Below are 22,467 nucleotides of genomic sequence, written 5' to 3' on the forward strand. Positions count from 1 at the left end.
TTGGGTTGAACATTCCTGGCTCCGAATACGTCAACATCCCTGCAGACAACATTAGCAGCTGCTGCGCATCTAGCAGAGGGACAATTTTTAAATATGGAGCAAACATTGAACAATGCAAAATCTCTGATATACCGAGCAGGAACTCGGAGACCAACAATTTCCAGGGCAGAAGGGCAGAATTTAGAGCCAAAATAAACTTGAATAAGAAAGAGAGCATCAAGGCGATGTCTCCTAGTAATAATAATAATAATAATAATAATTCAATTCATTTTTATTTGCGTGAAAACTTAACAGCACAGAGGACAATTACAAAGTTAACATGAGTACACAGATATACAAAAAAAGTAATTAAAAAACAAAAAAAATATGGTAGTTATATAATGGCATTAATGATAATTTCATTAATATAAATTTAAGTTTTTATTGAGAATTTATAAATGTAAAATATAAGTATTTAGGAGGAATAATAATAATAATCAGCCTAATAATAATTCAATTCTATTCTTATTTTTTCGCCTGTTAACTCAGCAGCTCAAGGGTTAATTACAAAGTGCGCACGAGTGAAGGAACGAAACAAACACACACAGAACACAAAACAAGGCAATTTATGATATCTGAATAATGATAATAAAATAGCGATAAAAAAATCAAAGTTGTAATTTATTGGGTGATGATAATCCAATTCAATTCATCAACCGAGTCAACAGCCACAAGGCCAATTACAGACATAGCACAGTGTAGATATTAGTAATAACATTATGGAGAAACACAACATAAAGTCGAAGAGAAATTACAGACAAGCGCTGGAGGAAACAGCACATTAGTACAGAAAAGTAAACAAACAAAAGAAGACGAGGAGTGGCAAGAACATGATAACTAAGAACTACATGACACAGAACATTAGAATTATGAACAAATATTATTAACAATGTTATGTTGATGAGTATAAATGTGATTGACAGAAACCGCTCCGATTGCAAATATGTCGAGATCTTTACCCACCGGGTTGGCAGCGCAGGCGCACCGAGCAGAAGGACAGTGTTTATTAGAGAGGCAGTCACCAAACAATGAGAAGTCCCTAAGGTTGCTGGGAGGAACACGAAGGCTAACATTTTCTAAGAGGAAAGTGCATAATTTAAGACCNGGGGGGGGGGGGGTCCATACGGCAATGATTATTATGAACAGGTTGAAAATGCTTAGTGAACGCATCAGCAGCTGCACTGAGCAGGGCTAAGTGTGCGCACACAGCCTCAAGCTGAACAGAACCGGTTCTATGTTTTCTTAAATTAGATACATATTTCCAGAATTTAACTGAATTATTATTATTATTTGCTTGTTTATTTGTTTATTGTGTGTATTTTTATTATTTTCTTTCCTCGTTCTAGCTTTGTAATTGGCCTTCCGACTGTTAAGTTGGCACGTAAATAAACAAACAAACTCCATGATTTTAGTCCGCAAGCGAACTATACCGACCGAGCGACCGTCGCTTGTCGGCGAAGTTTAGTGNCTGTTAAATTATAACGTAAATAGCAACTTAACTGAATTCTTATTATCATTATTACACTGTGCTGCTCTACAATTGGCTTTGTATCTGTTCATTCGGGGCATAAATAATAAATCATTTAATTTCTTGCAAAAGATACAATTAAAAACAACATATAAAACCAATATTATACCATCTATATAAAAAGTGATAATTCTCGGGATGAACTCAGGTAATATTTATTATATTAATCATCAAAAACAAAATTGTACTTGATGGTTAATATAGCAAATATTTGTTGAAAATATAACAACAAAACGCTTTCATTAATATAATCAGCACAAAAATAGTTTTAATAAACTACTTTCGCAAATATTTACACACGTAAAGGCACTTCAATATGAAGTAATGTGATTTTATTGAATGACATTTATATGGCTGAAATATACGCTCATTGCATCTCTAATGTGTTACTGCAGAAAACAAATTAATATTGATAATGATTTTGTTCAAGTTCCCTGAAATAAATTAAAAATATATACCAATATGCACGATCTTCACAGTGCCTGCAAAGGAACTGAAATCTTAGTATTTAAATTACTATGGCGTTATTACTTGTATATACCTGTATGGAAAAAATTAACGTTATACGGTGTACGGATAATGAAATATACAATATTAAATCAAGGCATTATAAACCATTTTCCATATTTGAATAGAAAAACTATCCTAGAAAGATAAACATATTAATTAGTTACAAGTAACGGTTAAATATTTAAATGAAGTTAAAAGTTAAACAGACTTAATTGTAAAAACTATACATTTATTTTATTCAGAAAATGTAGTAGAAATTTGATGTGCATTGCTTCAGATGCTAAAAGGTCAAAAATGTTGACTGCAGCATTTTAAAGAGATTCCTATCCTAGCATACCTGAAACACTCGTTAAGTTAATCTTCTCTTATTTCTATTACATTTCAGATATTGTTGTTTTCTGTTTCACAAACAGTGACGTGAAGTAACGTTGTCACAGATCCATAGGACTAATAGAGCCGGAACCTTTAATTGCGACTAGAGACGATATCACAACTAAACATTGTGAGTGCAACATTTTATATTTCATCTCTCCAGCTATACACCGACATTAAAAACAGATGTCAATACACAATTCTTTCGTTGCTAGTAATGCGTTAGTAAACTTCTGGCGGCGTAAAAGTTTTATGTATGCATGCTGTGAAATAAAAGACAACTTTCCGTGTACCCTCTCTGTTAAAGGCAGGCAAATTTTGGAAAGGTTAATTACAATTCCGGTCCTATTAATCTCCCTATATTATGCAGGCATAAACAAATATGATAAAATACGACGAACAATTGAAGAAGACAAATACAATTTCAGCGTCTCGGAAAATACAAGTATAAATTTGCATGAATAACTAATAACGTTATGTCATGAATACATTTCACTGGATAATGTAACTGCATCTTACGATGACACCGTCGTGGATTTTGATTCTCCATGTTCTCATGATTTAAATAACTTACATGTTCAGTTGCATATTACATTATACATACAGCGAAACATGCATAAATCTCGAACATAAATCTTTTCAAGATTATTATGATTACATTTAATAACACGTAAGTGCAACATTTATATTAATAAAACTAGTAAATATTTATATATATAGCAAAATTAATATTGAAATTTTGTAACATTTCTTTGACGCATGTATTTAAGACGTTTTAAAATAATAATCTAAATTAAGCTTTTTGTTAATACATAAAATTGTCAAATTCATATCAAAATTCATTAAGGTCGAATATTAGATTATTGTAGAACTCACCTAAAGCGGCATTTTGAAAAGCTACGTCCAAAAATGGACCTAATCCAGGGGGCTACCTGTTCCTTATCTCCATGGTGACGTTGATGTACGGTGTTCAGTTATGATGTTGCAGCAGCTGTTGCGTGTTCTCACTTCCGGATTGAAGAGTGAAGAACACAGTGTAACACTCGATTCCATCTCACCCAGTCTTATCAATGTCACATATTTCAATTGTCTCCAATTGACAGAAAGTTCATCCCATTGATAACAGATTTATATTATTCAGTTCTCTTACGCAGTGTCTTTCATTCGGTTCTAAGTAAAGTCATCTGGAGTTAATTTCATTGAAGTGGCTCTATTGCTGATCTGCGGGAAAGTAATGCTGATGTCAGTTTAACGTCAAGCTCCTGTTTACGGGCGGTGAATTAGATCTATTTATCTCGGGATAAAGATAGTGCGTCATGATTTAAAAAGCGATTGGTTATAATTATCCGCAACGGAGCCAGACGAAATATATGGATCAGTTTCCCAGTCACGTTACTAGTTTGGGTTCACAGAATTACTGGGGTTTTGGACTTTTTTCATCGTCCGGAATTTTAGGTAATAGAGGACACGACGTTTCGGAAACTGGAAAGCACTAATCTCAATCACTGGAGATTAGCTCTTTCTAAGGGGCCCAACTGAGTAGGTGTATTCCTTTCTCACCTGAAGACGGAAACAGATCCGGTTTCCGAAACGTTGTGTCCTCTATTACGTACAATTCCAGAAGATGGAAAAAGTCCAAAACCCCAGTAATTCTGTGTATCATCCACAATCGTCAGAACCCTCTAGAACCTACTTTAGGTTCCCATTCGCGTTAGCAATATCACAATTTCTACTGTTACAGAATCGGAAATGTTATTTCCATCTACCTCCAGTCCTCATAAGCGTCTTCTAAGATCCAGCTGCCCAATGCCTATTTTTTTGGTTCCACAAATGCACTTTCCAGTGGTTTCCCAACTAAAATTTCGTATATATTTCATGTTTCCCCCATCACTTTAGCCTCCTTGATGTCATGTAAGTGATGATGAGGTTCATCTTTATGAAATATCCTGATGTTCTCATTTACTTCTTCAATTTTAGGAGCAAATACTCCCTCTACGTAACAAAATGTGTTCAAACACTTGTGCTCTATAATATTCTCCGAAAGTGACGGTAGAGGCCCATATAGAAGACAGGACTAATTCATAAGTTATCCAAAATAATACTTAGCTTCAGGTTGAATGTGTGAACGGCTGTGAACGCTATATTCAGGCGAACAGCTAATGTAAGGCTGTGTCCACATTAGCGAGCCGAGATCCCAGCCGAGCTTCGAACCGAGCCCAGCCGCGAGCACATGTTATAACTTTCCATGCGGCTGGCAGTTATGTTCGCCAAATATGGACGTGTTTAATGCTCACGACAGGCCTCGTCTCGAAGCTCGGCTCGCTGATGTGGACACAGCCTAACGGTATTGGCCTGTTCCAAGGTAAAACCCTGGAATAATTAAGAAGGGAGCCGGTCCTAGCGTCCGCGCAGTCTGCTGCATGAACTGTCTTCTCCCGCACAAACAATGGGATCCTTTATTCGAATTCCACTCAAGGCATGGATGTTTCTGTACGTTTATTTTGTGTTTGTACTGTCCTGTGTGCAGGGCAGCGGTCCTGAGATGGGCTGATCCCCCCAAGGGGTACTACCGACTGTGTAAAATATCAAGAAACTGAAAATGCGGCCAAGTCCTAACTAAGGTCGGTAGACAGATAGGTAGACAGATAGACAGAAAAGGCAAAGGCCACAAGACATGTTGTGAAAGAAAAACACGAAAAAATTCTCTAAGTGTAACAATTTTCTTTCGATCTAAATTCGAATGGGATACACACTGAGCTATGTCCTAGCGAATACTAAAGTGTGTTTTGGTGTAGGGCCAAATTACTGTGCCACAATTTTGTTATGAGTCTTACAAACATGGCTGCTTCACAGCATATCATAAAACGCCGGCTTTTATGAACAGATGCACGCAATAAAATCCAGCTTGTTTTATAACGGACTTATCAGAGAAGTAATCGTACTGGGCTAGAATATTTCCGGCCAATCGGCTTTTCCCCACTGGGCCGCCGCTCTTCACACAAGGTGTCTATAATAGGCCTTACAGGTCAGACAGTAATTACAACATTGGTTCCCATTTCTGAACCGGAAGGCTGTCAAATTCAAGGTAAAGAAATTAATATAAACTTATAAATTCCATTACTAAGAACCATTTTAAATTTCGTGTCGTTAGAGGCTATTAGGCCGGTCACGGTAGCCGAGCGGTCTAAGGCATGTACTGTCTTCGTTCGCTTGGAAACCGGGATCGTGGGTTCGAATCTCACTCAGGGCATGGATGTTTAGTTTGTGTGTGTGTGTGTGTGTGTGTGTGTGTGTGTGTGTGTGCAGGTAGAGGCCTTGCCACGAGCTGATCACCCGCCCAAGGAGTCCAACGGTATGTGTAAGATCTAGAAAAACCGAAGTGAACGGAGAAGTTCATGGAGGTAGGTCTAGGCCCACTGGGGCTGTAGTGCCAAGAAAAAAAAATAGAGGCTATTAGAGCCAATCAGAGTGGCCGCGCGGTCTAAGGCATTAACCGTCTTCGAACGCTCGAACACTGGGGTCGTGGGCTCAAATCCCACTCGAGGCATGAATGTCTGTTTGTGTTTATTCTATGTTTGTGTTTTTATGTATATGTAGCTGCCTTGCGACTGGCCGATCCCCGTCCAAGGAGTCCTACCGAATGTGTAGATGAATAAGCTACTGGAAAAGCGGCCAAGGTCCAGAGGGCTGTATAGTCATGGAGAAGGAATTGGAGGTTATTAAGAAGAGACCGAGCAGGAAGAGGAGATAAGCCCGAAGTGTGAAAGCTTGAAAGGGGAGAGATATCAGTGCCTCATGCCTTTGTGTGGCTGAAGCGAATTTGGAAGGGCTTACCATGCAAACGTAACCTCTTCTTTTAATATTAAGATATATGTAAAATGTGTCCCTGTGCTTAAACTAATTAGCACTACGCCATGAAGACGTATGAGGAGTGGATGTATACGTCCACATATTCTTTACTAAGGTACTCGTTGAAAGTGAGTTATTAGCTTCACGGACCGGCCATTTTACCCCCGGTGCCGATTGGATAGGAGGCTGGGTGGGCCCTAAAACGATCTGGACGACGTGGAGAGAAGAGAAACCTTACCCATACTGGGACTCAAACACCGACCCCTCGGCCGTCCAGCCTGTTACGACCAGTATATCAAGTAAGACAAGTTGGACGGGCCACATGACACGCATATGAAAATCTGGGAAAGTAATACAAAAATGTCGCCGAGCCTGAACAGAAGCGATCACTTTGGAGACCTTGACGTAGGCAAAAGAGTAATATTAAAATGGATCTTAAAATATATGAGAATGCAGAATATATGCACTTGGCTTCAACATCAGCTAGTTGAAGGATCTTGTGGTAATGAATATTCGGCTTCCATAAAATTCAAGCCTTTCTTGAACAGCTGAATGACTATCAGTTTTACGAGAAGTACTCTACTTCACGGATGTAGCACTATTACGGATATTTTGTGCTTATAACTACGAATATATTGTGCAGAATTCTTTGAAGGGTAGTGAATAATGAATTGGAAATGATATAGAATAAATTGTCACGGCACAATCGAGGTACTGTCATACAATTTTCCTGCAGGGTCTGAGAAAACACATGAAAATTTTCAGTCAAGATAGCCAGTGTCCCGACAGAGATACAAACCTAGAACTTCACGATTACAATTCTTCAGCGTTATCTTTACACCATTCTACTCTATACCGTCACTAGCTCCCTCTCACAATCTGCATCTATAAACAATCAAAGAGACACTTCGAAAGGAACTCTAATGTTTACTTCGCAAGATGGAAATGCTTCAAGCTCTACATGAAATATGTCACCTACATAAACTGACCTAATCCTTACAGCCGCACTATGGTCCGGGAGTCGACTGACCCGCTATCTGTGAGCCGCTTTTCTAGGAAATGTGGGAGCCTCGACGTCTCATAATTCTATGGGTATCCACGGCCTGTTACAGGGATAGCTTCATGTTATACACACACATACATATATATATACAGCCTCTGTCTACTGGGTAACAAAAGAAACACAGTATTCACTGTGTCGATAAACAAACAACAACAACAAAAATCTCCGTGGTTTTAGTCCGCAAACGAACTATACCGAACGAGCGACCGCCGCTTGTCGGCGAAGTTACAGCAGTTCAAACTTTTGCGGATAGAGGGTGTCGCGTGGTCAGCGCAACGGATCCCCACGGCCGTTAATCTTGGTTTTCTAGACCGGATCCGCTATTTCCTTGAAATGCCTCCTCAGTTACCCTCACGTGGCTGAGTGAACCCGGTTCCAGACCCACTACTTCTCAGAAAATCTGGCAGCGCAGGGAACTTAACCCGGTACCCATGGATCTGTAGCCAGAAACTCTGACCACGAGACCACAGAGGCGGTCGCTATCAATAAACACATTATTTTTTTTATGAAAATGTTGTTGAGGCGTGAGTGAAGCAGGGTGACATGGTAGTGGCATAAGTTTACATGTAACTTCCCCAGTTACACCTCCATTCAAAGCAATGTTCACAAGTTATCAGACAACATGAATATACATGTCGTTTGCTTTTAAATCGCATCAATTTACGTAGCTTATTTGGTGTCACCTTTAGGTAGGAAGAAAGGCCGCGGAGCTCTAAGGTCAAATTGGGATGATAAATGTTACCTGCCATTATCAGGAATCGAATCCTGCTCGTCTAGTACGTACTCGGTGTCTACACTGACAGTTACACAGTTCATTATGAAGTTCATAATATCTTCTCGGACTACCAGACGTGTCAGGCGGTTACAAGTGACTGACATTCCAGGGACTTCATCCCCGACATCTCGTTGCTGATGGGGGCAAATATGGTCTCTGAAACGTCAGTCATTTGTAACCAAATGACATGGCTGATAGCCCGACAAGGATCTATTAACTTTAGCTAGCGTGAGAGCTTCACTTCTTATACTGTCATGCTACTCAATGTTACATCATACATAAACAGCCTTACCTTCTAACGGAACATTTAGCGTACTCCAATCATCATAATTTATTCTACAATTTCCATACGAGCCGATCACAGTGGCCGCGCGGTCTGAGACATGAACTGTCTTCGCTTCCTCGAACACTGGGATCATGGGTTCGAATCCCATTCAAGGCATAGATGTCTGTGAGGGTTTATTCTGTGTTTGTGTTCTTCTGTGTGTAGGTAGCGGCCTTGCGACGGGTTGATACCCCGTCCAATGAGTCCTGTTGTCTGGGTATAGGATTAAGAATCTTTAAAAGCGGCCAAGTTCCAATAAAGGACTGTACAGCCTTAGAGACATAGTTTTCATACCAACAGCGCAGTCGAATGACTACAATATATTCGGGAGTTCGTGGGTTCGACCTAAATTTGGAAACAGAATATCATAACCAAGACTCTTCATGGTTTTCTTTCGTCCATCCCGCAATATTCTTGGATAGTACCCCAAATTAGAACGAAATAGCCTCCTTTCATATCCTTGCCAAGTCCTCAAGCATAAATCATCCTATAAAATCAGCCACTGACAGCATTGTGAAGTAAACCATAAACAAGTGAACAGAGGTATAAGTATATGTAGCAAATAGGCAAGTTCCCCTTAACCTCAAAACAGCGGAATTTTCAATCGCCTGTCCTTCAAAAGCAAAGCACTTTTACCTCATAACTAAAACTAATCATCACACCTTCATCTGCATGTAACCAATCATTCAAGAAGGCCAAAAGTGAGGGGAGGCTTAAACATGGAGCTATTTAACAAGTTACAATTCCCCGGAAATTAATTTATGAAGTGAAATTACCAGAAAGTTTGACAATGTTCGTGGTGCAAATATCGTACTACGAACGTTTACTATTATACCGTTAAAACACGCCTCATTTTACACGGCATTAACAGTGTAACTAGTTACACAAGATAACAGCATATGATCAGTTCTTATATTCTAAATATCGAGAAATTTTGGGGGCTTCTCAAGTCTGAAGGTACATAACCGTCAACAAGAATGAACACCACCTGTGTCTATAGACTCATTAAAAAGCAACGGAAATCAACACGCGCCATTTCGGGGTCATTATTGTTTTGTTCATTCACATTAAGGCCGTCCTTACTGATATTACCTATTTGTATATTTCCGTTAAAATCACAACCACGGAAACAAACACTTATAATCAAATACTTGTACTCTTCTTACGTGTGCCGGATAATTAACTCCTATTTCTGAGTCTCCTACATAACTTATAATGTACGCACACGGAATATTTCACACGTTTTTTGCACTGAAATGTCCCATATTCCCTCATGTTGACTACGCTTATCACTTTACCACACCTCTTCCTGAAAGCTAGACACTAACTGGCTAACTTGTTCATCCGCCGCTAGGCGGCACTGACGACTGCAAGCACCTGACCTAGTCCCAACGAACAAACATTGTGTAAAATAAAAGAAAGAAACACGTTACACAGACAGGCTGACGGTACATGCTACTAATTTGCAACTGTTTGCATCGAGTTTCATGCAGTTGGCAATACTCAAGCCTTGTACAATGTCAGACTGTAGTATATTGCTGTATTCAGGAAATTTGACGGTTTGACAGATTTTTATACAGTCAGCAAAAAAAAGGTATTTAAAGTGGGCAACTGCATCACTTAAGTCGTTAACACACACAATGATGAGCAAGGGTCCCATGACACATCCACGAGGAACACCGCAGAGAAATTCAGAACGTGAGGAAAGAATTCCAGAAACAAGGACCTGAGATTTCCGGCTGGATAAGTAACTGGGCACAAGAAGAGAATGTGGGACAAGGTCGAATGCATTGCTTCGATTATATTAAATGGCTTTAGCTTGTCTCTGAGAGCCGCTTAAAGAGGGAATGAAATCTACATAAGTTATCAAATTGGTGATGGCAGATTTAGGTTTAAAGAAGCAGTCCTGATAACGACTAATTTTAAACTTTAGATACAGACCAAAGGCCAATGTTAATGTAATCACAAGCAAAAGGACAAGTAAAACAAACACGTACACATAAACAAAGACAAAACTATGCAACATGTACCATTTAGACAATAACGATTTAAACAGTTCCATGTTGACAGTCATGTTGCAGTAAGAAAATAAAACTATTATGTATATTATACAAATATTGGGCAAAGGAATATTTTAATAATAAAGGGTACGAGTTACAAAATATTGTAACGGATTTACTTAAAGCATTGCTAGGCAACGGCTCGATAAGAGCCCCGCAATATATGCACATAACAATAGGACGAATGCACTATCTCGTTGCTTGGCAGTAGTCAGCGCGCCAACAAACTAGCTGTGTAGTAGTCACGTGGTTTGTGTTTTCTGTGTAAGCCGATCAGAACGTATATATAGGGGGCCCGTTGTAACTAGATTAGTGCAGTTCAGTAGTTTAGAGCACGAGGACGAGAATGAAGCATATCCTTAGCTAATTATGAAAATTAGTCGAATACATATTAGGGCAGAGGAGTGACTGAAGACGAAATAAGAACACTTGATAGTGATTTGAAGTGCTAGTTTCTGTGTTGAGATCCGTTGCCAGGAGACAACTTGAAGACGAAGAATCCTAGTGCGTGTGCAACGGTGAACTGGAAAGTGTGTAGAAGAGCGATAGCGTTTTAACTGAGTGTGATAAAGAGAGATTGTAACCGAAGTGTCAATAAATCCTATCACCCAATCTAAAACCCGTTATATTCGTCACGCCAAAGTTTCGTACAAAATAGATACGCATCTCTAGAAATAATATTAGCAGGTGAAGCGTATCTAGCAGGACAATTGTTCTAGGAGAGCAGATATATATTATTATTATTATTATTATTATTATTATTATTATTATTATTATTAATAATTTGGTACGGCAACTTCATGCGAATGGAGGACTTCAAAATTGCTATACAGGTTGCAGAATGGAACCCACAGGGGAAAAGGAGCCGCGATTGAGCAGTCAGCACTTGGAAGGATATGATTAAGGACAACGTGCAAATAGAAACTGAAGGATAATGAATGTTTGGATCGAGAGCTCTGGAGGAAAATAATAATGTTTCTGGGTTGAGAAAACTGTGCCTTCACAGAAAAAATCATATACATATATACCACTTCTTTCCGTAAGTACTGTAGATATTACACGGTTCAAATCTAGTCTCGGAGAGAAATCATCCTATTAGGTTCGATTTTTCTCTTAAGTATTTCAGACATTGTGGCTCAGAATAATCCATAATTATTTCATTCATTCATCAATGGTTTTACAGCTCTTTGTTAGGCCTTGCCCTTTTCTTCGGTTCCGTAATCTTTCTTTTACACAGACGATAGGACTCCTTGAATGAGTGATCAGCCCGTCGCAAGGCCGCTATCTACACACAAACATCACAAACACAGAGTAAATGCATACACAGACATCCATGCCTCGAATGAGATTCGAACCCACGATCCTAGCATTCCGCGAACACAATTCATGCCTCAAGCCACGCGGCACAGTGTGATGGGTTATTCCACAACTGTTAACCCTTACAATTTCCAAATTAACTTTCCATAATCACCCTAAGGTTCCTAGGTATCATGTAGTGTTGCAAACACAACACCACTTTACACCAGCTGAAAGACTATATGCATGAGAAAGTAATGAAAATGATGGGAAAGCGATAAAGGAGAAAGGAGGAAGGAGATAAAGGAATGAAAGGAATGCAGGAAATGACGAATCATGAGTTAGTATATTATAAAGAAATTCCGGTTCGTGAATAGTTTTCTATGTGAATCTTTGTAGGGGACTATATTCGCTCGCGTTGGCATATCATATTGAAAGTAGCAAAGTTAAAAAAAAAAAAGCGCTCTGGAATTAAGTGGATGGCATCTACCTGGCTCTAACCCCATTTCCAGCCCTAAGCGTACGACCGTTTACTTTGGTGTCGCAGAGGCGTATCATTAAGTGGCCATAGTATTAAGTTCTTAAACAGCTCTTTCATGTCGGCATTGTTTACGTCATAAGAGGCGGAGCATGACTGCACAGCTCCACAAAGGCCCGTTGCTTCTTTGTTTCTGTTGCGTCATTACGCCCACTCCAACACCGACAGATGGACGTTCCGCTCCCAGAGAGGCTCTTCAAGAAATCCCCATGGTCCTTGTAGCCTGTTTGAAAAGGGAAGGTAACTGCTAATATGTTGACCTAGCGTTCACTTGGCAGAAACCTTTCAGAACAATTTTTATTGTCCTCGCTGGTTACTTACATTCAATTTCTTTATCTTGGACTGGAAAACTTCATACTACAATTTTTATAAGGTAGGCTGTACAAATAAAATGTCATTCCCGTACTAAAATGGTAACTCTTTGGAATTTCACACACATCAAATTTTAGTACGATATTCCAACACAAAAACAAACGCCATGTAACCAGCGGGAAATCAACCAAATTTTCGGAGGAACACACGATTCCATATTCACTTTTGAAGATTAAGCCAAAAAACAAACATACATGAAGAAAGTAGAACCTCTGTTTCCTGTCTGTTTAATGCAGGGTTTTGGCTTCTCATACCATTCCGCCCGGAAAATACTGGGGGATTCTAGAGTATTGTCTGATTTTGTTTCGAAAAACCCAGAGTACGCACATTGTTTTCTATTAAACAGTCGCCATTTTGAGATATGACGTCATATTTTCTCCCAGACATCAATGCGGTGAATACAGCGTTGTCAAATAAAACTTTTTGAGTTATACTTTCCTGTTTCGTAAGCAGTTTTATTTTGTTATTTCCGACTTGAAAATTATAGGCCACGGAAAACCCGAAAATAATTTAGAATCACATTGTATAGTTCTTCACAGTCAACGCTGTCAGAACCTTCTCGACCCCAGCACGGTAGGCATTGTTCGGGTGTGCAGACGTTTGAATATGGTATAAGTATTAATAGCCTTTTTTTTTAATTCGCATAGTAGGGGGTGGAGTCCAGTTGGGTCCACTCGGCACGGCGGCCACTGATTGGCCTATTGTACCTGCCCAGGGTGATTATGATAATGGTGAAAATTTGGTGGAATAAAGATTGGCAGGGGAAACCGAAGTACTTGGAGAAAACCTACCCCAGCGCCACTTTGTCCACCACAAATCCCACTTGACCAGACCCGGGTCTGAACCCGGGCCGCCGCGGTGGGAAGCCAGCGACTAACCGCTTGAGCTATGGCGCGGCCAAGTATTCATGATATTGTAACTAGTGTTAATGTGTTAAAATTAAGGTAAGAATATTTTAACAGGTTAGTACCAATTATTCTCACTGAAATTTCTCGTATTTTAATTTTTTCCTGCCTCAAAGGAAATGCCTCTTTCCAAATTTGTTACCTATTCTCTCTATCTCATGCCATCTTGATATTTGATTCGAAGCCATGTGACTGATGCAGGCGAAACAGCGAAGTACGAAGATATTAAAGAAAAGGAAGAAGGTTGAGATGATGAATGGGAGAAAAAGCAAAACCGACGAGTGGCTGAGATGAAAACGGATAACAGGCACTTTAATTTGATCTCTGAATGTAAAGGTAAAAAATGTAAAGCTGTCCCTGTAACAGGCCGTGGAGACCCATAGGGTTGTGAGACGTCGAGGCTCCCACATTTTTTAGACATTCGGTTCACAGAAGGCGGTGATGTCAGCCTTACGCTCCGGCCGCCCTTTAACCCCCCCCCCCAGGAAGATTCCTGGTACTCATTTATGTTAAAGACTGAGTTGACCCCTGGGCCATAATGTGGCTGGAAGGATTAGGTCAATTTAAAAATTCAATAACCTCATCCGGAATCGAACACGCGACCTTCCGTCTTGTAGCATAGTGCCTAAACCACCTACGCTACCGCGTGCCCCACACTCTCTGAGAGTAACTGTACTTAACACATTTTCGAGCATTCTGTGACGTCAGCTGGGGCAAGAAGAAGGGTCAATACAAAAGAGACGAGTGACGCCAGCACTGACTGCCCTGCCTAAACTGTTATTGTTTTCTGGGGTCGAGAGCGGTGGTTTTCAGAACGTCACGCGAGTCAAGTCATGAAATGCAGGTAGCAAGAACTGAAGTGGTCACTAGAAATGTAGGTAAAGAGAACAATGGGAGAAGTATAGGTCAAGGGTGCAACGCATCTATAACACTAAGAAAATAACCTACTGTGTTTTAACTACAGACAGTGCGACATATTTGTTCTTTTTTGCTCACAACAACTTGAAATTAACTAAAACACTTATAATTATAAATTTCTGACGAGAATATGATAGAGTCCAGTCCAGTAGTTTTATGCTGGCCCTCGCCAGTACAGTCACTCCCCCTCTACTGGGGAAGTGACAACTCCAACTCTTGTTGTGGCACGTTGTTTCAGACTCTCGTTTCGTACTTTGTCTATCGTCCGTATTTATTCGGATCACTAAGTTTCGAAAATTAGTTCTATTTCAGTCTCCTGATGAATATAAGCCTATCACAGTGGCCGTGCGTTCTAAGGCATGAACTACCTTCGTTCGCTACAACACTGGGATCGTGGGTTCGAATTTCATCCGAAGCATGGATGTCTGTGTGCGCTTATTCAGGGTTCGTGCTGTTCTGTGTGTAGGTAGCGGTCTCGCGACGGGCTGATCCCTTGTCCAAGGAGTCCTGCCAACTATATAGAAGATCAATGAACTGAAAAAGACGGCCAAGGGCCAACAAAGGGCTGAACAGTAATAGATAGAGAGTTTGAAATTAATGTCTGTTAATTATAATGATATTGTATTAGCTACTATGTACAACTAATTATATTATCAGAGCACTGTACGTGGAAGATGGTGTGTTCGAACACCCAGCTTTCAGTTGCATATCCTGGCTAAAGTTTTAATACTGCTTTTCTTATAAACCATTTGCAGGATATTGCTTTAACCATAAACACATATGACTGTCGACNCGTTTGAGAGTAAGTTTATGAAGAGGCCGAGTAAAGCAAGCAGAACTTACGCCAAATTAGGTAGAACTTTCAGAAAGTCTTGATTCCGTGTTGTTTCCTGATGCAGAAACTAGTTTAGACTGTGTGAGAAAATCAACAAGTTCCCCGTCATGCATCATTAATCTACGAAACTTGAGGAGACAAGCGAGACAGAGGTGATGCATGGCTCGGCTCTTCCTTGCGGCTTACTCCTCCTGCATCTAGAGATGACAGCTACAGACCGGATACAACTGGGTGTGTGACAAGAACATGCAGTTTCCTATTCTAGTGAAGAGGAAGAACACAAAATGGTTGGCAGAGAAGTAAGCTGTGAATTAGGGCCGTGCCATAGCTCAAGCGGTTAGTCGCTGGCTTCCCACCGCGGCGGTCCGGGTTCGATCCCGGGTCTGGTCAAGTGGGTTTTGTGGTGGACAAAGTGGCGCTGGGGCGGGTTTTTTCCGAGTACTTCGGTTTCCACCGCCAATCTTCATTCCACCAATTGCTCCACAATCACCCTCACCTATCATCTGGGGCTGGTACAATAGGCCAGAAGTGGCCGCAGTACAAGGGACTTAGTCCCACCCCACTAGCAATTAAAAAAAAAAAGGCTGTCAGGAAACAACACATTTGGGTGTTAAGCAATGAATTGGAGAGAACTCAAGGCATATCTAGTACCATGGAATTAAGCAGACAGGTACACAGAGATTCACAGACACACAGAAAGAATAGCAGTATTATACAACAGTCAACACAACAAATTCATAATAAACAAACTAGTATTGCTGCATTAACATTTGTTTATTTTGTGCATTTGCTACATGTTTCAATCCAACTGGATCATCATCAGGCAATTTTCATGAAATTGAATTGTATTGCTAATATGGATCCATATTAGTTGTCATAAATAAAAATTTCTTTATAATTCTTGTGTTTCATTACATTTGAATATTAGTCTTAAATTGTAAAACTTTATAACTCAGAAGTTAAAAATCAAAATTAATTTTTTTACGGTCTATGATGTTGTGGGGCACGCGGTAGCGTAGTTGGTTGAGGCACTATGCTACAGGCCGGAAGGTCGCGGTATCGAATCCCGATGAGGTGTATTTTCTTTTTCAATTGACCTAATCCTTCCAGCCGCACTATGGCCCTGGGGTCGACTCAGCCTCTAACAGAAATGAGTACCAAGAATATTCTTGGGGGTAAAGTGCGGCCGGCGCGTAGGGCTGACAACTTCACCGCCATTTGTGAGCCAATTTTCTAGAAAATGTGGGAGCCTCGTCCTCTCACAACCCTGTGAGCCTCTACAGCTTGTTACAAAGATAACTTTACCTTTTTTTATCGATGATGTTGTATCGTGGAGTAGAGAGGTGGTCTTCGAGTCTGTGTTGGTTTTTAATTTATTATGTGCACATATTGCATGGCGGTTTTCTTCATGTAAGTGGTGTGTGTTCTATTTCTGTTTTTCATGCTGTGGGTGACGATGGTAAAGTTACTGTGTATGTTGTATTGTGTTCTGTACAGGGCAATAGGTCTTTTTCCTATTAGACTACAGTTATTCCCCTTCTGTGGATCTGTTGAGAGGGAGGGGCAAGCAGATACCTGGATACATCTATTAATGGTAGCACTCATCACGAAGAGTTCTATGTTCTAGGCATATCGCCGTATAATCAGTTGAAAGCCAAACGAATTTTTGAACGAACTTTTCGTCTCAAAGTTCGGGTTTGGAAAGTAAGCAAGAAACCAGAATAAATTAGGTATGAAGAAGAGGGTTAATCTCGCAAGGCAAGACAAGGCTGACAGCTTCTTGCTCGTTTCTTGCTTCACTTACTCTTCAACTTTGAACATGGAGGCGACATGTTTCCCCAAAATTTTGACTTCCAACGGTCTACACGTTGATCTGTCCCAGAGGACATTAATATTCATAATATTTGAATGACGAAGTGCAAATAATGAAAAAGAGATATGTTCGCATTCCTGCAGGATAGAATTTTACAATTCATTAATATTATTATGAGTGCCGGGATAGCACAGTCTGTATTGCTGCGGCCTACGAGCTGGACCGTCGGGGGTTCGATTCCCGGCCGGGGCAAGAGATTTTTTCTCTACTCCACAGCTTCCAGACCGGCTCTTGGGCCAGCCCAGCCTCATATCCAAAGAGTACCGTGGGTAAAGCGGCGGGGGCGTGAAGCTGACCACTCACCTCCAGTGCCTAGCTAAAGATTCGTGGAGCTATACCTTCAGTCACCAATACGTTTTCATGGCTTAATTAAGCACAGGGACAACTTTACATTTTATTGAAGAAAGTCGTCTTCTGGGTTTAGGCGCCGTGTATTCTTCGTTTTGGCCGACGTTTCGGAGGAACGTATCGCCTCCATCTTCAGAGCAGGTGAATGGCTTGGAATGCAGAGAGCAGTAGCAGTAGCAGACGACTTTCTTCATAGTCATCGCCGTGAAAACCTCAAAACTTACAACTTTACATTTTATTGTTAGTACGTACCAGTAGCGGTGTTTGTTACTTGTATCGACTGAGACAGTGGAAGTCTTGCGTACTGTCGGCCCGGTTGCGGGTTCCTGTAGGACAATCGCTCCCTATACACGAAATGTATGAGCTGTCAATATCTGCTCGCCTGAAGTGACGTATCGAGCCTGCTCTAACCACCTGTTTGGCGTACTGAGCTCTGAGGCTTCGCTTAAAACTCTGAACCCAAAAACCGAAATAAGACTCATAGCTACGTTCCATTTGCACTTCTTTTTAATACAACTTCTTATAACATGCACAAATTCCGAACTGTGTATAAACCGTGGGCCGTGCAGACAAAATTCGCATTGTATGTTAAAATCATTTAAAATAGTTACTATAACATATTGCCTCATATCTGCCTTGTTTCGGGGATATTTATATAAAATAACAAATTTCGTTCGGTGCTTCCTATTCATTTGCATGTCTGCAAAATTTAAGCCATCTGATTGTGCTCTAAAACTTCTCGAATTTAAAAAACCTCAAACTTCTCATAAATTCGGAAATTAAACAGTGCACGTGGATAAACAGAGATTTGACACACCAACTCTGCCTTCTCAAAATTAACCTAACAGAGACTGACCCAGTTTTAACCAAATATACATGTGTCCCTATGCTTAACTAATTAAGCAGTTCGCCATGACGAGTTGATGTACATATCCACTTATTCTTGACTTTGGCACTAATTGGATTTGAGTAGTCAGCTTCACGCTTCAGCCCCTTTATCTCCGGGGAAAGGGCCACTCCCCGAATTCACTGGATAAGCGGCTGGGTGGAGAGTTGGTCTGGACGACATGAAGAGGACAAAAATATTGCCCCTATCGGGACTCGAAATTCAGATCCTAGGTCGTCCAGCCCGTAGCCAGACGCTACACCGACTGCGCTATCCGGGCTCATGTAAAATTACCCTAAACTCATGCAGTCTTACAGGAGTGCCCAAATGCGCAGGTGCATAAGCAGTTGGGTGCGCAAAGCTGTGATGCCCTAACCTAACCTAACTTAACCCAATCGAACAAAATTCTTGATGAATGTGCAAGGGCATGCGCAGTTGGAAGTTCAGTAATGTATATGTATGATTCAAATGTAAACCAATAAAATGATAACAATTATGACTCAGAGCACAATATGCTACTCTTGATTAGCTCTTGAAAATATCTGAGCAATGTGAGATGCTGAGCGATTTTTTCAGACTTATGAAACGCTAAACAGTTCCAAAAATATGTGAGTAAATTTCTTTTCTAAAAATTTATAATTTTAGTTAATTTTGAAAATTTAAAAAAATATTAGTTACGGACTATATGGTTCTCAAGTGGGACGTTGTTAAATGGAATCACAAAAACAAAACTCCGTTGCCTGTAGTCCACAAGCGAACTATACCGACCGAGCGACTGCCGCTTGTCGGCGGAGTTAGTGCCAACTTTAGCGGATAGAGGGTGTCTCGCGTGGTCAGCGCAACGGATCCACACGGCCGTTAATCTCGGTTTTCTAGACCGGAGACGCTATTTCCTTGAAATAGCTCCTCAATTATCCTCACGAGGCTGAGTTGACCCCGTTTCGGATCCACTACTTCTCAGAAAATCTGGTAGCGCCGGGAATCGAACCCGGACCTCTGGATCTGTAGCCAAGAACTCTGATCACTAGATCACAGAGGAGGTCTACAAGGTAAACTTTAGGATAACAAAGATAAATTTATTTATAGTGGAATATGTTTATGTGAGGTTCCATAATAATCATAAGAAATTATAAAAGAATAATTTGGCCTAAAATTCTAATGATTATAACAGGATTAATATATAAAAAAAGGTAAACTCAAAGTTGTATATATACAACAGAGATCGTTTTTATAAATAATACGCTAATTATCTCCTGAAGTGAGAATTTCACTTTTATTACAAGAAATTTGAATATCTGTTCTGTTAACTTGCATGCATTCTAGCCATGAAGCGAGATAATGTACGTATTGTTAGACTCCTTACCGCATGGATTTTACATGTGGGCGGTCAGTAATGGCTACACTTTCGCTGTGTGCCGGACAGCCACAACACGACACCTGGCTTCAAGGTCCCGCGTTGCTCTAGATAGACAATGAAGTTGAGGTAAGAAATATTGTACATACACTGCGAATGAAGAATAATATATACATTTACAAGAATAAATAATATACAAAGAGAAATAGAACAAATACGAGACACATAAGCTTCTGGCTCGTGTTGATTATGTTAATTAAGTTGGTGAAAACGTAACTAGAGTAAATAAAAAATGAAATGATTAGAATCTAATACGGATTTTTGTCAAGAAGGTTGAACCATGATATAAAGATATGTAAGAAATAACTTGAAAACTTGTTAAAGTTCAACTATTTTGGAAAGGCAGTAAAAAATCATAGTTATATAAAGGTGAAGCTATCCCTGTAACAGGCCGTGGAGGCCCATAGGGTTCTCAGACGACGAAGTTCCAATATTTTCTAGACAAACGTCTCATAGATGAAGGTGAGGTTGACAGCCTTACGTGCCGGCCGCCCTTTTTTTTTCCCCTGTGGCGCTACAGCCCCAATTTGGGCCTAGGCCTACCTCCATGAAACTCTCCGCTTCACTTCGGTTTTCTAGATCTTACACATTCGGCAGAACTCCTTGGGCGGGTGATCAGCTCGTCGCAAGGCCTCTACCTGTAGACAAACACAGAAAAACGCACACAAACATCCATGCCCTGAGTGGGATTCGAACCCACGATCCCGGCTTCCGAGCGAGTGAAGACAGTGCATGCCTAGACCGCTCGGCTACCGTGACCGGCGTCGGCCACCCTTTACCCCAAGAATATTCCTGGTAATCATTTCTGTTAGAGGCTGAGTCGACCCCAGGGCCATAGTGCGGCTGGAAGGATTAGATCAACTAAAAAAATCCAATGACCTCATGGGGTAATAGAACCCACGACCTTCCAGCTTGTAACATAGTGCCTCAACCAACTGCGCTACCGCGTGCCCCCTCATAGTCACATTCACGGATAAATTAAGAGTAAATTAAGCTCGGGAAGCACTTGCTACCATTCAGTTCAGTTCTCTTCCAAAACTAAGCACGTAAACGTTTGAACACAAGAAGGTGTAATTTTACCTCCTCTACTGTACTTTGTAGAACTTGGACGCTGAAAACGAAGGAAGAACATAAGTTGGGAGAGATACTGGGTTTTCGGACTTTGTCCATCATCCGGATTCTATATAACTAAGAAAAACACGACGTTTCGGAAACTGGATCTGTTTCCGTCCTCAGGTGAGGGAAGACACCTACTGTGTTGGGTCCCTTAGAAAGAGCTAGCCTCAATCACTAGACAACTGATGTCACAAAACACTTAGGCAGCGTCTACACGAGCGCACAAAATGCGTCCGTTGTAACGAAAGTATTTTGCTGAGGACACCACACAGCTGCAGAATGCGGTGCGTAGTTTCATTGCAGACAAAAAACTAAGCACCGCATTCTGCAACTGTGTGGTGTCCTCAGCAACGTCCGTCATAAAGTACGTTCGTTGCAACGGACGCATTTTGTGCGTCCGTTGCCTAAGGCTATAAACACCTGAGACCAGGCAAAGTCCATATGTTCCTCACATGAAGACGGAAACGGATTCAGTTTCCGAAATGTCGTGTTTTTTCTTAGTTATTTAGAACACCGGACGATGGACAAAGTCCGAAACCCCAGTATTTCTGTGTGTTATACACCATCAGAACCCTATAGTATCTATAAGCTGGGAGAGTTCGAAAACGGAATATTACAAAGAATATTTGGACCAAAGCAGGAGGAAGTAAAATGAAAATGGAGGGAGCTAATTAATGAGGAACTTAGTAATGTATATGCTTCACCTGATATTTTATTTCGAAAACCTGAAATGAAGAAACCGCTTCGGAAACGTAAGCGTGGATAAGATAATATTAAAACGAATCATAAAGGAACCGAATGTGAGGGTGTTAATTTTCCATAGAGGCAAGGAAATGAATGACACGTAAACTGAAAATGCTTCCAAGCTTGTGGAGGCCGCACTGCGGAGGAAAATGTGTGCCACAAATTTTACATCTCTTTAACGATCTGAGGACCAAACAACGATTTAAATGCCATGTTTATTATCAGGAAATTCATTGCTCGATGCCTGCAATATTACTCACAAGCGCAATGCAACAAAATTGCCGTAATAGACCCTACTCGTGAGGGGGGCCACGTTCGGTTAATTACTATAAGAAATCTGCTTCGAGGTGTTCCTGTTTGCCATGCTGGAGGTACTGGGTTTAAATTACACCCTCACGAGTGAACGTCTGTAATTTCTTCAGTTCAGAAGAGTGTTATCTTCTGAAATATAACACCATGTAGATCGTTAAGTATCAATCGATGTTTCGAAGGAAAATTTCGCACCCATTCTAAGGTTCAAAGAATATAACAAGGAAGAAATCAGCATGAAGTAGTCAACAAACAGATCTGATTTCGTGTTTGACTTATTCTTCGACTCTGAAGATGGAGGCAAAATTTTCCTTAGAAACTTCGATACAATTTTTCATAACCACCGGTGTGTAAACCTCAAATCCTGTTTTCTGCGGTCCATTCAGAAACAG

The 22,467-nt window shown here is 40.5% G+C and overlaps 1 protein-coding gene across 13 annotated transcripts in view; it reads right to left on the bottom strand.

The window, feature by feature from the left end:
* LOC111873322 overlaps window positions 1-22,467 on the bottom strand; it is a 177,932-nt gene that overhangs the window by 101,561 nt on the left and 53,904 nt on the right. For 4 of the 13 annotated variants that reach the window (XM_023867950.2, XM_023867948.2, XM_023867947.2 and 1 more), the window contains exons 1-2: window positions 9,554-9,797; window positions 3,326-3,670 (exon numbers count right to left, since the gene is read on the bottom strand). The exons of 1 other annotated variant lie outside the window; for it this stretch is intronic. The gene's annotated coding sequence lies outside the window, so the exon portion shown is untranslated. Of the gene's footprint in view, window positions 1-3,325; window positions 3,687-9,237; window positions 9,530-9,553; window positions 9,798-19,855; window positions 19,954-22,467 lie in introns of those variants that run through there. 8 more of the 13 variants (XM_023867942.2, XM_023867941.2, XM_033755052.1 and 5 more) reach the window with 6 other exon arrangements.

The sequence above is a fragment of the Cryptotermes secundus genome, unplaced genomic scaffold, assembly GCF_002891405.2.
Source record: "Cryptotermes secundus unplaced genomic scaffold, Csec_1.0 scaffold223, whole genome shotgun sequence".
Lineage (NCBI taxonomy): Eukaryota > Metazoa > Arthropoda > Insecta > Blattodea > Kalotermitidae > Cryptotermes > Cryptotermes secundus.